Raw genomic sequence first — 15,225 nt, forward strand, 5'->3', positions numbered from 1 at the left:
GGATGTGGTCTATCTAGACTTCCAAAAGGCCTTTGATAAGGTGCTACACGAGAGGCTGCTGAGCAAGGTGAGGGCCCATGGTGTTCGAGGTGAGCTACTGGTATGGATTGAGGACTGGTTGTCTGACAGAAGGCAGAGAGTTGGGATAAAAGGTTATTTTTCGGAATGGCAGCCAGTGACAAGCGGTGTCCCGCAGGGTTCAGTGTTGGGGCCGTGGCTGTTCACATTATACATTAATTATCTGGATGAAGGGACTGGGGGCATTCTAGCGAAGTTTGCTGATGATACGAAGTTAGGTGGACAGGCAGGTAGTACTGAGGAAGTGGGGAGGCTGCAGAAGGATCTAGACAGTTTGGGAGAGTGGTCCAGGAAATGGCTGATGGAATTCAACGTGAGCAAGTGCGAGGTCTTGCACTTTGGAAAAAAGAATAAAAGTGTAGACTACTTTCTAAACGGTGAGAAAATTCGTAAAGCCAAAGTACAAAGGGATCTGGGAGTGCTATTCGAGGATTCTCTAAAGGTAAACATGCAGGTTGAGTCCATGATTAAGAAAGCGAATGCAATGTTGCCATTTATCTCAAGAGGGTTGGAATATAAAAGCACCGTTGTGCTGCTGAGACTTTATAAAGCTCTGGTTAGGCCCCATTTGGAGTACTGTATCCAGTTTTGGTCCCCACAACTCAGGAAGGACATACTGGCACTGGAACGTGTCCAGCGGAGATTCACACTTATGATCCCTGGAATGGTAGGTCTAACATACGACGAACGGCTGAGGATCCTGGAATTGTATTCATTGGAGTTTAGAAAATTAAGGGGAGATTTAATAGAAACTTACAAGGTAATACATGGCTTGGAAAGGTGGACGATAGGAAATTGTTTCCATTAGGCGAGGAGACTAGGACCCTTGAAATTAGGGGGCGTCAATTCAGAACAGAAATGCGGAGACATTTCTTCAGCCAGAGAGTGGTGGGCCTGTGGAATTCATTGCCACAGAGTGCAGTGGAGGCCGGGACGCTAAATGTCTTCATGGCAGAGATTGATAAATTCTTGATGTCACCAGGAATTAAGGGCTACAGGGAGAATGCTGGTAAGTGGAGTTGAAATGCCCATCAGCCATGATTGAATGGTGATGGGCCGAATGGCCTTACTTCCACTCCTATGTCTTATGGTCTTATGGAGGTTGAGAAGTCACCTTACAAAGGTTTATAAAATCATGAGGGGCAAACATAAAGTGGATAGAAAAGGTCTTTTCCCTCAGGTGAGGGAGTTCAAAACCAGAGGGCACATTTTTAAGGCGAGAGGAGACAGATTTAAAAGGGACCTGAGCAGCAATTTCTTCACATAGAGGGTGGTTCGTCTGTGGAATGAACTGCCACAGAAAGTGGGAGACTTCAAAGACATTGGGACAGGTATATGAATAGGAAAGCATTAGAGGGATATAAGCCAAATGCTAGGCAAATTGGACTTGTTCAGTTTGGGAAACTTGTGTGGCATGGATGATTTAGACAGAAGGGTCTGTTTCTGTGCTGTAATGACTATGACTCCATGATCTGCAATTGAAAGCTAGTTCCGAAATGATTGTCCTTAAAAAAAGTAATTCACCCATGCAATTTAGGGAAGGAATTCTGTCACCCAACTCCATCTGGCCTGCATGTGACTCCAGATCCATATCAGTGGGGTTAATTCTAAAGCACTGATTTACTGCTGTACACAGAATTAACACAATCAAACACAACAGCAAATCTTTTACTCTTAGACACAAGGCAGATGGTTAGTTAATTATTGAAGGACAGATCCGACTAGCATACAGTACATATCACTGAGATCATGTGGAATTGTGTACATCCTTTATCTGTGCAATTCACAACTGTCATTTCTAAATTATTTTGACAACAAGATAATTTTGTATGGTTAGAGCACTTTTTAAAAATTGAAACATTCCAAGGGTCTTGACAGGAGTATCATAAAACCATGTGTGACACTGAGCCACAGAGAAAGAGATTAAGTAAGATAGTTAAAAGCTTGGACAAAGTTGTTCAGTTCACGTTATTGACAATGGTTGAAGAATCAAATCACTCCTCAGGGAATAAACCAGCTGGACTATAACCTGGTGTTGTGTGATTTTTTTTAACTTCCTCAGGGACTGATTAACTCCAAGTTAGTTTATTGAAAACTCTAAAATACATTATAGATTATGAAGCAGAAAATGCATCAGAGTAAATACTTTCTGTGAACATTGATTTGGAGGTGCTGGTGTTGGACTGGGGTGATACAGAGTTAAAAATCAGGCAACACCAGTTTATCGTTCAACAGGTTTATTTGGACGCACGAGCTTTCGGAGTACTTCATCAGGTGGTTGTGGAGTATAAGATCTTATACTATAACCTGGTGTTGATTTTTAAATTTCTGTGAATGCAGCTTGCTGACCCACGACAGACTAACCACCAGGCATGGAGTCCTTAAAGATGAGCACTCTTAAAGGCAATCTATAAGTACAACTGCAAGGAGAACCTTAGAATAGGAAAGTGAATCATTTTGACAATGTTCCAGGGTCTCAGGTCTAGTCAAACTTCAATCGTGGTGTGATGATAATTGGGAATAATCCAGTGACTAGATTTAGAGGAGTGTTATTTTCTTCAGGGTTTATGAGCCTGGAGGAGATCACTGAGCACTGGAATTAGATTAGATTACCTACAGTGTGGAAACAGGCCCAACAAGTCCACACCGACCCGCCGAAGCACAACCCACCCATACCCCTACAACTAACACTACGTGCAATTTAGCATGGCCAATTCACCTAACCTGCACAGGACTGTGGGAGGAAACCGGAGCACCTGGAGGAAACCCACGCAAATACAGGGAGAATGTGCAAACTCCACACAGTCAGTCGCCGGAGGCGGGAATTGAACCCCGGTCTCTGGCACTGTGAGGCAGTAGTGCTAACCACTGTGCCACCGTGCCGCCCACAATGGCAAGACCTGAAGGAATGTATAAGCAAGGATAACAATTTCAAAAACATAGAACATAGAACAGCACAGCACAGTACAGACCCTTCAGCCCTAATGTTGTGCCTGCCTTTTATCTTACCCTAAGATCAGACAAACCTACGTACCCTTCATTGTGCTATCTATAATATGCCTATCCAAGAGCTGCTTAAATGCCGTTAACCCTGTATTCTGTATTCAAATGTGATCTTCCAAAGTGAATGACTTTACACTTTTCCAGCATTGAACACCGTCTGCCACTTCTCAGCCCAGCTCTGCATCCTGTCAATGTCCCGTTGCAACCTACAACATCCCTCCACACTGTCCACAACTCCACCAACCTTTGTGTCATCAGAAAACTTATTAACCCACCCTTCCCCTTCCTCATCCAAATCATTTATAAAATTGACAAAGAGCAGAGGTCCCAGGACAGATCCCTGCGGAACACCACTGGTCACTGAGCTCCAGGCTGAATACTTCCCATCTACCACCATTCTCTGTTTTCTATAGGCCAGCCAATCCTGTATCCAGACAGCCAGATTTCCCAGTACTCCAAACCACCTTAGAAATCGTTTAGCCAGCAACCATTCAGCTAGTCAGTGAGCTCATCCACATTAGGGAAACAGGACCCACTGCGAGGTGAAACACAGGCAGTAAGGTTTTGGGAGACCTCCAATTTTTAAGGGAGAATGCGGAATGTGGAGAATCCGCCGAACTGCAGTGAACAAGGCTTTCCTTAGCAGATCAACTGAAACAGGCACAACATCAATTGATGTTCCTGAGGCAGAAGCAGACAGTCTTTTTAATAGCTCAAAAATGTGGACAGCAGGACATTTAATGATCAAATGTGTCACCGAGGTTGAGAACATATGGCCTTAATCTCAGCTTGTTGCTGGGTTGGGGACACCGATGCAGCCAGAAGTTAGGAAATAGAGTTGGGGGTGAAGGCTGAAAACATTGGCTTCAGCCTCTCAATATTTATTTACAAAACACTTAAGACCATAAGAAACAGGGACATGAGTAGGCCATTTGGCCCCTTGAACCTGCTGCACCATTCAATTTGATCCTGGTTGATCCGATCTCATTCATCGTCAATTTCACCAGTTTCCTACTCTCCCCTCCCCCCATCTCATTTGAGATCCAATCCCTCCAAATTGGCACCGCCCTCTCGAACTGTCCTACCTGTCCATCTTCCTTCCCAACCTACCTGCTCCACCTTCCGGTCTGACCTATCACCATCACACCCCCACCTGCCTTATTGCCTCCCCAGCTATCTTCCCCCCAGCCATATCCCCCCATCCCACTTATTTCACAGACCACATTCCCCACCCCACACCTTCCCCCTAGCCACATCCCCACCATCCCCACCATCCCACTTATCTCTCAGCCCACATACCCCATCCCTTCACCTTCCCCCAGCCTCATCCCCACCATCCCACTTATCTCTCAGACCACATTCCCCACCCCCTCACCATCCCCCCAGCCACATCCCCACTGTCCCACTTATCTCTCAGCCCACATTCCCCGCCCTTCACCTTCCCCTTAGCCATATCCCCACCATCCTACTTATCTCTCAGCCCACATTCCCCACCCCTCCCACCCCACATTCCTGATGAAGGACTTATGCCAGAAACATCAACTCTCCTGCTCCTTGGTTGCTGCCTGACCAGCTGTGCTTTCCCAGTACCACCCCCTCGACTCTGATCTCCAGCATCTGCAGTCCTCACTGTCTCCGACATTCTTCATATCCACTTTCCTGACTATTCCCCATAACCGCTGATTCCCTGGCTGATCAAGGATCCATCTATCTCAGCTTAAATCTACACAAGGACTCTGCCCTCCCTTCAGCTTTCTGACAAGAGTTCCAGGAGTTTCTGAGATAAGAAATTCCTTCTCAGCTTACTCTTTCTACTGAGACTCTACCCTTGGGTCCTAGACTCTCCGCTGAGGGGAAACATCCTCCCAGCATTTACCCTGTTAAGCCCTTTAAGAATGCTATATCTCTAAATGAGTTCACCTTTCATTCTTCTAAGTTCCAATGATTAGCCTTTGCTCATAAGATAGTCCCTCCATACCAGGGATCATCCTAGTGAACATTCGCTGAACTGCCTCCTTAAAGTTTCCTTAAATAAAGAAGCCAACACTGCTCACAGCACTCCAGATGTAGTCTCACCAGCTTCTTGTACACAAGCAGAAAGTTTTCCCTACTCTTATACTCCAAACTGCTGAATTAAGGGCCAACATTCCATGAGCCTTCCTGATTACCTGCTCTACCTGTGTGCTAGCGTTCTGTGTTTTATGCATAAATACCCACAAGTCGTTTTATGTTGCAGGTTATTTCCATTTGAATAATATTCTGTTCTTTTGTTCTCCCTTCCAAAGTGAACTATTTCATATTTTCTAACATTGCTGCTCATCCAGCACAGGATGGCAGATAAGCAACCTGGTAATTTAGTAACAGCAGTGGAACTGGGAGAGCTGGTGCTGAGCTAGATTGGGCCAACAGCAGTTGTACATGATAACTAATGCCATGCTTGAGATGATGTGAGTAAGGACAGCATTCGTATGAGAAGTAGGAGGATGCCAAGGTTAGATCCTACAGCAAAGGGAGTGGTGTGGGAGCAGGGAAAAGTATCATTGTAAGTGATCTCTGACTCTGATTAGATTGACAAGAATGAGGCCAGATGAGACTACCTGGACGATAGTGGAGAGGTGTTGGATGAGGGTCTTTAACTGTGTCAAAGGTTGTGGATAGGTTCAGAAGGATGAGAAGAGCAGGTTTACCTTCGTCACCGTCACATGTGAATGCATATCTTTCTTATGTGTGTGAAAGCTCTAATAATATTGGCGATGTCTTGTGCATGCAGCATGGTGGAAACAACTTCCCATTTTCTTGCAGGCAGCACTCAGGCAGATAATATGATTGAACTACTACTGTGAATCTACCAAAGTAATGTTACATACAACTAACACAATTGCATCTTAATGACACTGAAAGCTGTGGAATTTCAAAGACCAAACTGTAATTACCAATCATTTTACAAAACTGGGTTGAATTTGTTTCCAGTCTTTAAACTTCCTTTATCTCTGTTATTGACGTTTTTATTTCTCATGCCTCGCTGGTGGTTTCATAATATCAAAGAGAAATTAATGCTTGTAAATTGCTCCTCAATGTCCAAAACTCTTGGGGTTTTTTTTCCATTCATTAAATGATCATAAAAAACATCTTTTGCCTCCAAAACTGGACCCACGGTTGACATTTGAAGTCTGATTGCTATGATATGGTCCTTTCTCAGGGAGATTTACTCTATCATTGAACCTTTAATGACCAGTGAAATGTTCATTCACTGTAGTCAGGGTCTAGCTGAGCACAGCTTACAAATGTGAGGAGAATATAAAAATTTTTTTCTTTGGCTTATCATAAATAAATGTCTCATCCTAAACAAAATTATTAACCCAGAATTTTGATTTAATGCCTTAGAGTGTAGATACTGAAATTAAACAGTTCTTTTTTTAAAGCAGGATCATAGAATTTTCACAGTACAGAAGGAAGCTGTTGAACCCATTGTTTCAGTACAGGCTTCTGAAAGAGCTACACAGTGTATATTTACTTTATGTTGTTTTCTACTATCGGTTGGACTCCAAAAGTTCCTCTCCAACAATAGAAATTATTTTTCTGCAAGAAATATAATGCACTTTCGTTCACACTCATCAACAGTGCCTGCGTCCACCATCTTCCTCAGCAGCCTATTACCCCTTCTTTCTGTTCACTATTATTTCTTCATCCTTTTATCATCCGACAATATCATTTTATATTGTTGAAATCAGGACTGCGTGATATCCTCTATGTGCAGTTGTACCAACTATTTATAACATGGCAGATTAGCTCACTATATCAAATCCATATTGTCCTTTTAATGCATTCTGAGGTCTGATTTGTTTTGCTCCCTGCCAGCAAACATAATTCATTCGCTTCAACTTGTTATCAATAAGGAGCTCAAATTTGCTTCCTTTCCCATGTTGATTATTATTTTTACATTTAATGCAGAACCTCTCATATGTTAGCTCATATTGGTGGCTGTCTTTTGATTCCGTGATAGCTGGATTGTACAAATGCAGCTTTGTTGAATTTGGTTTGCAAACAGGACCATCTCCTTCCCTGGTATAGGGTGGACAATGACAAGAGTGCTGATTTGTGGTCACCCTGCCTGTCTTATTGGGCCGAAGGGCCTGTTTCCACACTGTAAGTAATCTAATTTAATCTAATCTCTCCCTAGATTCCTTTTTGTCTCCATATGAAGAACTATGCATTCCGCTGCATTGAATTTGATCAGCTATGTTTTCTATGCAATCTCCATGTATATTCAAATCTTCCTGTAACGTAGCCTGCTCCATTTTGATGGCTATCACCTTCACAGTTACAAATGTAGCTACTGTTCTTAGGACTCTAGATACGGATCATTAATGAAGATATATTAAACACCAATGATTAAGACACACAAGTACTTAACTCTCCATTAAGACTGCACTCTCTCAACTCCAAGCTAAGATTTAAAACTTGCTGCTGTTGATTTTCCAACCATTTTGGGGAATTCTTCCCAAGTATTGTCACAAAATACAGAAGATAAAATTTAATAATGGCCCTTGGGATGTGAATTAATTCCTATAAGTGAAATGTTAGCTCATATTGATGGCTGTCTTTTGATTCCGTGATAGCTGGGTTGTACAAATGCAGCTTTGTTGAATTCGGTTTGCAAACAGGACCATCTCCTTCCCTGGTATAGGGTGGACAATGACAAGAGTGCTGATTTGTGGTCACCCTGCCTGTCTGATTCAATCATCTGTCGCACCTCATCTGTAGCACTCCTTCCCACATGTCTAAACACACCACAGGGACAGCCTTGTTACTCAGTGGTTAGCACTGCTGCCTCACAGCGCTAGAGTTCTGAGCTTGATTCCAGCCTCAGGAGACAGTTTGGGTGGCGTTTGTGTGGATTTCTTCCAGGTGCTCTGCTTTCCTCCAAAGATGTACATGGTGGGGTGGATCAGGGTGGGATGCTCTTTGGAGGCTCAGTGTGAACTCGATGGGCCGAATGGCCTGCATCTGCACTGTCAGAATTCTATGTATAAAACAAAGTGAGGAATGACAGCTGAGGATGGAACATTCGACAATAGGTAATAGGCAAATTAGTCATTTCCACAAAAATCACTCTCTCATCATGGACCTCATGTCTTCCTCACCCAACTTTAGTCTCCGAGGGTGACAGTGGGCCCTTTAAACTGGTGAGGGCCCCTGCAGCTGCATTGTCTCAGTGCATGCCTTATCTTGTGCTTGATATTAATAATGCTTCCTGCACGTTGAGATACCAGTCTTGGGTTTCTTGGGCTGCGGGTGTCTGAGGCTATTTCCTCCTTATCACAAAATAAGGCTCTTCCTCTCCTGATGCACTGAGTCACTCCTTTCTTTATATCCATTTATGTAAATTCCCAAATATAGCTCTCCAGTGTAGTACATAAGATTTTATGCTCATTCTAGACTTGGTCTCTTTATTTCTATTGATATCATGTGATTATTTACACCATTTTTTCTTACATAAATCTCATTATAGCAAAACGGGGGATCCCCAGGACTACTCAGACTACAGCTGTGGTATTGTCCAAGCAATAACTCACGTTGTCGAGGGGTGTGCTTCTGATAATCTTGAAGATGGCCTTAAAGAACTCCGTATAGCCACTGACTAGGCTGTTGCTTTGCTCCGTGATTCTGTACATGCTAAATAAAATGGCTTGTTCCTGTGCTGTACTTCCCTTTGTCCTTTGTACCTCAATGATCTCACCATCAAGATTTTGATCAGGCTGAGTACCAAGGCAGACTGATGGGCAAAAGTTCCAATTTGGAATTCATGCCTCAATTCAATATCTGAACGATCAGCTTAAGCAAACTTAATTGGAAAGACCTTTCCTTGAAGTGTAACTGACAGATTAACATATTCCTGTCAAAGAGGAAAATAGGCACAATTAAAAATGGACCAGCACCACAACAGTAAACATGTTTGGTGATTGGAAAGCAATGTGACAGATTATTATAAATTGAGGCTGTTCACTCTCAAGCTCCATTTGCAAATCAGTGTGTACTTCCTTCTCATGACATTTCAAATGCCTTTCAATGATTTATATGCCTCTCTTCTGCAACTCTTTTCACAGGGGATTTGCTTGGTGATTGCTTGCATTCCTAGCCTAAAAATCAAATGCTAAGTTGTTTGTCTTGATCTTTACTCACATCAGTCAATCAGAAACAACTGTTCTCCAAGGTGTGATTAAATTGGGTAATGTGCAAAAATAATTCCATCACTTTACTCAACCATTCAATCAAAATGTAAATGGAACATAGAGTCATTGTCACAATTCTTTGATGCATATCTTTCGGCTACAGATGTAATGGGCATCTGATATGAATTAAATATGTACGCTTACTTGAACAGACAGTGCCAAACTATAAGGAAGATTCAAAAACACTGCTAGACCTTTGAAAATAATCTCAGATCTCCTCATAGCTCTGGCCCAAGTACTCCAGCCTTTAGATCACCAGTAACTGGATACCTAGTGCAAGTTAGGGGCCTCTGTGAGAACTGCCCTGGAACTCTGTTCAATCATCTGAATCGGAGCTAGAATCAGGCAAATTCAATGATTCATTAGGAAATATCAGACAGATAAGAGCCTGGACTAACTCTAAAACCAACCCCTGTGATTATCAACATTAACTACAATTACCAGCACTGACTACAATTACTAGCATTAACTATTATTACCAGCATTAACTACAATTACTAGCATTAACCACAACTACCACCACTGACCACAATTACTAGCACTCACCACAATTACTAGCACTCACCACAATTATCAGCATTATTCACAATTACAAACACTGACCACAATTACCAGTTACAACCACTATTAGCAGCATTAATCCCAAACACCAGCACTGGTCACAATTACTAGCATTAACCACTATTACCAGCACTGGTCACAATTACCAGTGTTAATCGCTATTACCATGACTGAACACAGGTTACTAGCATTAACCACTATTACCAGCATTAATCCCAATTACCAGTACAGAACACAATTATCAGCATTAACTATAATTACCAGTATTAACCACTATTATCAGCATTAACTGCAATTGCCATCATTAACCACAATTATCAGCACTGACCACAATTAATACCACTGAACATTGGGAACTAATCCCACATGTCCTCCAAAAGCCATGTAAAGTACCAATTGACTACCCACCAAAATATGCCCTAATCTGATCATACCATTCAACTAACACCTTCCCATCCTGCTTTTCAATCGACCTTCCCCCATCTGAACCAAGCTTGGCTGCAATTAAACTCAATGACCCCCTAGTTGTCAAGCTGCCACCACTCCCTTACCCAACAACACCTCCCACCCACTGACCATTGCTCAGCCACACACAAATAGCTGCCAACTATCTGACTGCACCAAATGGCACCACCTGACTACAACACTACCGGTTCACTCTCTCACTGCCCACTTCACGTGCCACCCACCACACCTACCACTCACCTCACATTCCCCACCTCAATCATTGCCCACCTTAATCATTGATCACTTCACTCACTGCCCACCTCACTCACTACCTACCTCACTCACTACCCACCTCACTGCCCATTTCACTCACTACATACCTATCTTTTTAGATTACTTACAGTGTGGCAACAGGCCCTTCGGTCCAACAAGTCCACACCGACCCGCCGACTCGCAACCCGCCCAGACCCAATCCTCTACATTTTCCCCTTCACCTAACACTGTGGGCAATTTAGCATGGCCAATTCACCTAACCTGCACATTTTTGGATTGTGGGAGGAAACCGGAGCACCCGGAGGAAACCCACACAGAAACAAGGAGAATGTGCAAACTCCACACAGACAGTCGCCTGAGGCGGGAATTGAACCTACGCTGTGAGGCAGCAGTGCTAACCACTGTGCTGCCGTGCCACCCATGGCATATTACCTAGTACCTCTTTAAGTGTGGTGCTGGAAAAAGCACTGCAGGCCAGGCAGCATCCAAGGAATAGGGGAGTCAACATTTCAGGCTTAAACCCTTCATCAGGAATGTGGAGGGGGAGGGGGCTGGGAGATAAATTGGGGGAAGGTGGGGGTGGGGCTGGGTGTAAAGTAGGTGAGATAGCAATATGTGGATGCAGGTAGGAGGTAATTGTGATAGGTGGGTGGGGAGGATGGAGTGGATAGCTAGGAAGGAAGATGGACAGGAAAGGTCAGGTCAAGAGGGCAGTGCCAAGTTGGAGGGTTGGATCTGGGATGAGGTGAGGAATGAGGAGATATGGAACTGGTGAAGTCAAAGTTGATGCTGTGTTGTTTTAGGCTCCCGAGGCAGATGATGCGGCGTTCTTCCTCAAGTCAGTGGGTGGCTTTGATTTGGCGATGGAGGAGGCCCAGGATTTGCATGTCCTTGGGGGAACAGGAGGGGGAGTTAGTTACAGGGCAGTGGGGTTGGTTGGTGCATGCAGACCAGAGATGTTCCCTGAGTAGAAAACCTCATCTCCCTTTTTAAACAGGGGGTGTCATGTTAGCAATTTTCCAACCCTCCGGGACCCTCCCTGACCCTAGCGATTCCTGAAAGATCACCACTAACACTTCCACTATCTTTTCAACCCTTAGAACTCTGGGGTGTAGTCCATCTGGTCCAGGTGATCTATCCAGCTTCAGGCCATTCAGTTTTTCTAGCACCTTCTCCTTGGTGGTGGCCACCATACTCAGCTCTGCCCCCTCACTCTCTTGAAGTTTTGGAAGACATGCATTTAGAAGACATGCTACTGTTAGTTTCTTTGTATAACAGGACCTGGTGCCTTTGTCTCTGGGCTCTCATTTGTTTAGTGGCTGAGTTGTTGACGCTGTGTGATATGGACCAGGCCAGACTCCCTCAAAACATTTCAAGAAATTAGCCCGGACCCTAACTTTACTGGTTGTTTTAAGCAGGTGTATATTGGATATTCCAGGAGTAATGCAGTTGGCCCAACCACTGAGTTTTAAACAAAACAGAATTTATTTGCAAGATTACTGAATGAAACACAAACAAAAGGCAACAGCATATAGAATAACATAACCTATCCAAAAGCCCAACAGACTGCCCCAACTTAATGATGCTGTTCCAATTGCTTGCAACAATCCCCATAAACACCCCTTAGCTCAAAAGATAAAGCAAACACAGGGTCTTACAGGAGAAATGTCAGACAGGTTCAGCACGGAACACCTTCTTCCATGGAGCTGTTTCTGTGACCAGCAGCCTCAAAATGGACTGACTGTTTTCTCTGAACAGCCAGGCTGCTGAAATCCAAACCAAATCAAACCAGAGAAAGGCTGGCCTGGGAGAACTGACTACTCCCCTTTCATTCAAAGAATCCCTACAGGGTGGAAACAGGCCAATTGGCCCAAAAGGTCCACACCAACCATCTGAAGAGTATCCACTCCAACCTATTCCCCTATCCTATTACCTTATATTTCCCCTGACTAACGCACCTAACCTACACACCCCAGAACACTATGGGCAAGTTAGCATGGCCAATCCACCTAACCTGCACATCTTTGGACTACTGGGAGGTGTGCAAACTCCACACAGACAGTTGCCCAAGGCTGGGATCAAACCTGGGTCCCTGGTGCTGTGAGGTAGCAGTGCTAACCATTGAGTCACCATGCTGCCCACTACAAGTGTTTCGTTTTTAACTTAAAAGCTTCTTCAAGTAGACCAAGCCAGACATTCTGGAACCTGTGTCATAAAACACTTTCGAAAAAACCAAGGTCAACACAACCTTGTTAAAGGAGCAGCAGCATCACATTTGTCTGCAGAATAACTGTTGCCTTTTATCTTATGCTAATGTCATTAGCACCTGACGGCTGTGTTTGTGCTGTGTCTGCTGTCTGGATTTTGTGATTTCAGAGTTTCACTTGGCCAATCTACCCAGCATCCCTTGCTGTTTGGCCAAGTTTAAAATTTGTTTGTGTTTTAGCAGCCAGGAGGCTGTGACACACACCTCACCACCCATCTTAGTCACCACTCACCTCACGCACTACCCACCTCACTCACCACCCTCCTCACTCCACTATGCAACTCATTCAATTACACATGGACTAACTTAATCAGTTACCATTCGCCCATCCTTGCCTGAGTTCACCCTTGAAACCGGGCCCTTGAAACTTCCCTGAATATGCTATTCATGTCATAAAATGGAATGGGTCCTTATAGTTCCCTGCCAATTCTGCTCCAATGTAGCTCCCTGGGAGACAATGTGGAAGATCCCAAAATGAATGCACAATTATGTTAGGTCAGGCAAATCAGGGGAAGAGGCAGCCACCGCTGACCTGAAGACAGAGTCCAATCAATTTAAGTTTGGAAAAGTGCCATGCTGGGCAAGTGCACAGCTGTTATGCAGTATGTAGCAAGATTCGGCACTCAGAAATAAGTTGGTAAGCTGCTCCATCTATGATTGATGGGGTTGTTTGAGGGAGCTCTATCAGTCAGAATATCAAGAGAAAGTGCATTTTGAAAAAAAGGGACTAGGTCGGAGGAAAGGGAGAGTCGCTTTCTTTGTGTACATTGCGCAGCATAGTCATGGCAGAAGGCAATGGCCTTGTGCTATTATCATCGGACTGTTAATCCTAAGAGCCAGGTAATGTTCTGTGGACATGAATTTCAATCCCATCAGAGCAAATGGTGGGATTTGAATTGAATTAAAATGAAATCTGGAATTAAGAGTCCAATGATGACCATAAATCCATTGTCAATTGTTGAGGGGAAAAGAAATATCTGGTCCTCTAATGCCCTTTAGGGAAGGAAATCTGCCATCCTTACCTGGTCTGGCCTACATGTGACTCCAGACCCACAGCAATGTAGTTGATTCTTAACAGCTCTCCAGGCAAATTATGGATGGGCAATGAATGCTGGCCCAGCCAGCAATGTTCTCATCCAATGAATAAACAAAAGAAAAAAAGTCATATCTTTAGCTGAGATGGATATGATTAGATAAACAGTAACCGATATTGTTCACTGCTTGAAAATGACATTCTATACTGCCATTGCAACCAAGCAGGAGAGCAAAGATACTGATATGTGACTTCAGATACCAAGGTGACAATGTTTATTGAAGGTGATTTTTTAAATGTTTAATGAATATCATCGCAATGAATCAGTTTGGCTTCTTTTTGTTTTGGCCAGTTTTGTCCTGTCTGCTCATTCACATAGTAACCTGCTGAAGGATAACTCCATGGACATGAGCAGTCCCAGGTATTGCAACCAATTTAAACACATTTCCAGAAACAGGCTGCATGAATCTAAGATAATAGACAATAGAATGAATAGACAATTCAGATAGAAATATTGGAAATAGAATGGTTGGTGAAAGGAACAAACAGATAGAGTGAATTGTTACTTTAAACCAGTTTCAAAATTAGAGAAATGTTATTGATATCTGAGAATATTGGAAGCACTTTTTGACTTCAGCAAGAAGCATAAAATGACTAATATTGATTTATCTCATTTTACATCTCTCTCTGATTTAATTTCCTCTAACTGCAATTGAAATGGAAACAGAAGAGCTGTATAATGGGTGGTTGACTCAATACCTGCTGTCAAAGTCAAAATGAACCCTTTAGTGACATCAGCGTGCAGCTGGGAAAATTAAAAAACAGTGAACTTCACAACTGATCTTGGGGAACCTGTCTGGGAGTGGTCACAGCACAGAAGCAGAAAAGTGGATTTTAAGCATGGCCTTAAAATAAGGCTGGAGTAGTGAGTAGAGTGGGTTCTTTCTTGATTATATGTTTTATTGAATTATGTCTCTTAAATAAACTTAAAATATAAGCCATAAGTATTAATTTAACCTGGAGCAGTGTTTTGTAAAGAAATAAGACTGTGCTATTTTCTGGGTCTGCAGATTAAAAGAAGCAAAAATGGCCCTTAGTAGAGTGATATGCTCTTGTTTTGGATGTGGAAGTTTAGGGAGAGTTTACAGGTTACTGAGGATTATATCTGCAATAAATGCCGTTGGTTGCAAATCCTATCAGATTTAATGGATCGGTTGGAGAGGCAGTTAGAGGCAATGAGGAATTTACAAGAGCAAGGGGATGTGATGGATGGCAGTTATAGGAAGGGGACAAAGTCTCAGATACAGTCACATATCTGATGGGTTAACTCC

This window comes from Hemiscyllium ocellatum, chromosome 32 (assembly GCF_020745735.1).
Source record: "Hemiscyllium ocellatum isolate sHemOce1 chromosome 32, sHemOce1.pat.X.cur, whole genome shotgun sequence".
NCBI lineage: Eukaryota > Metazoa > Chordata > Chondrichthyes > Orectolobiformes > Hemiscylliidae > Hemiscyllium > Hemiscyllium ocellatum.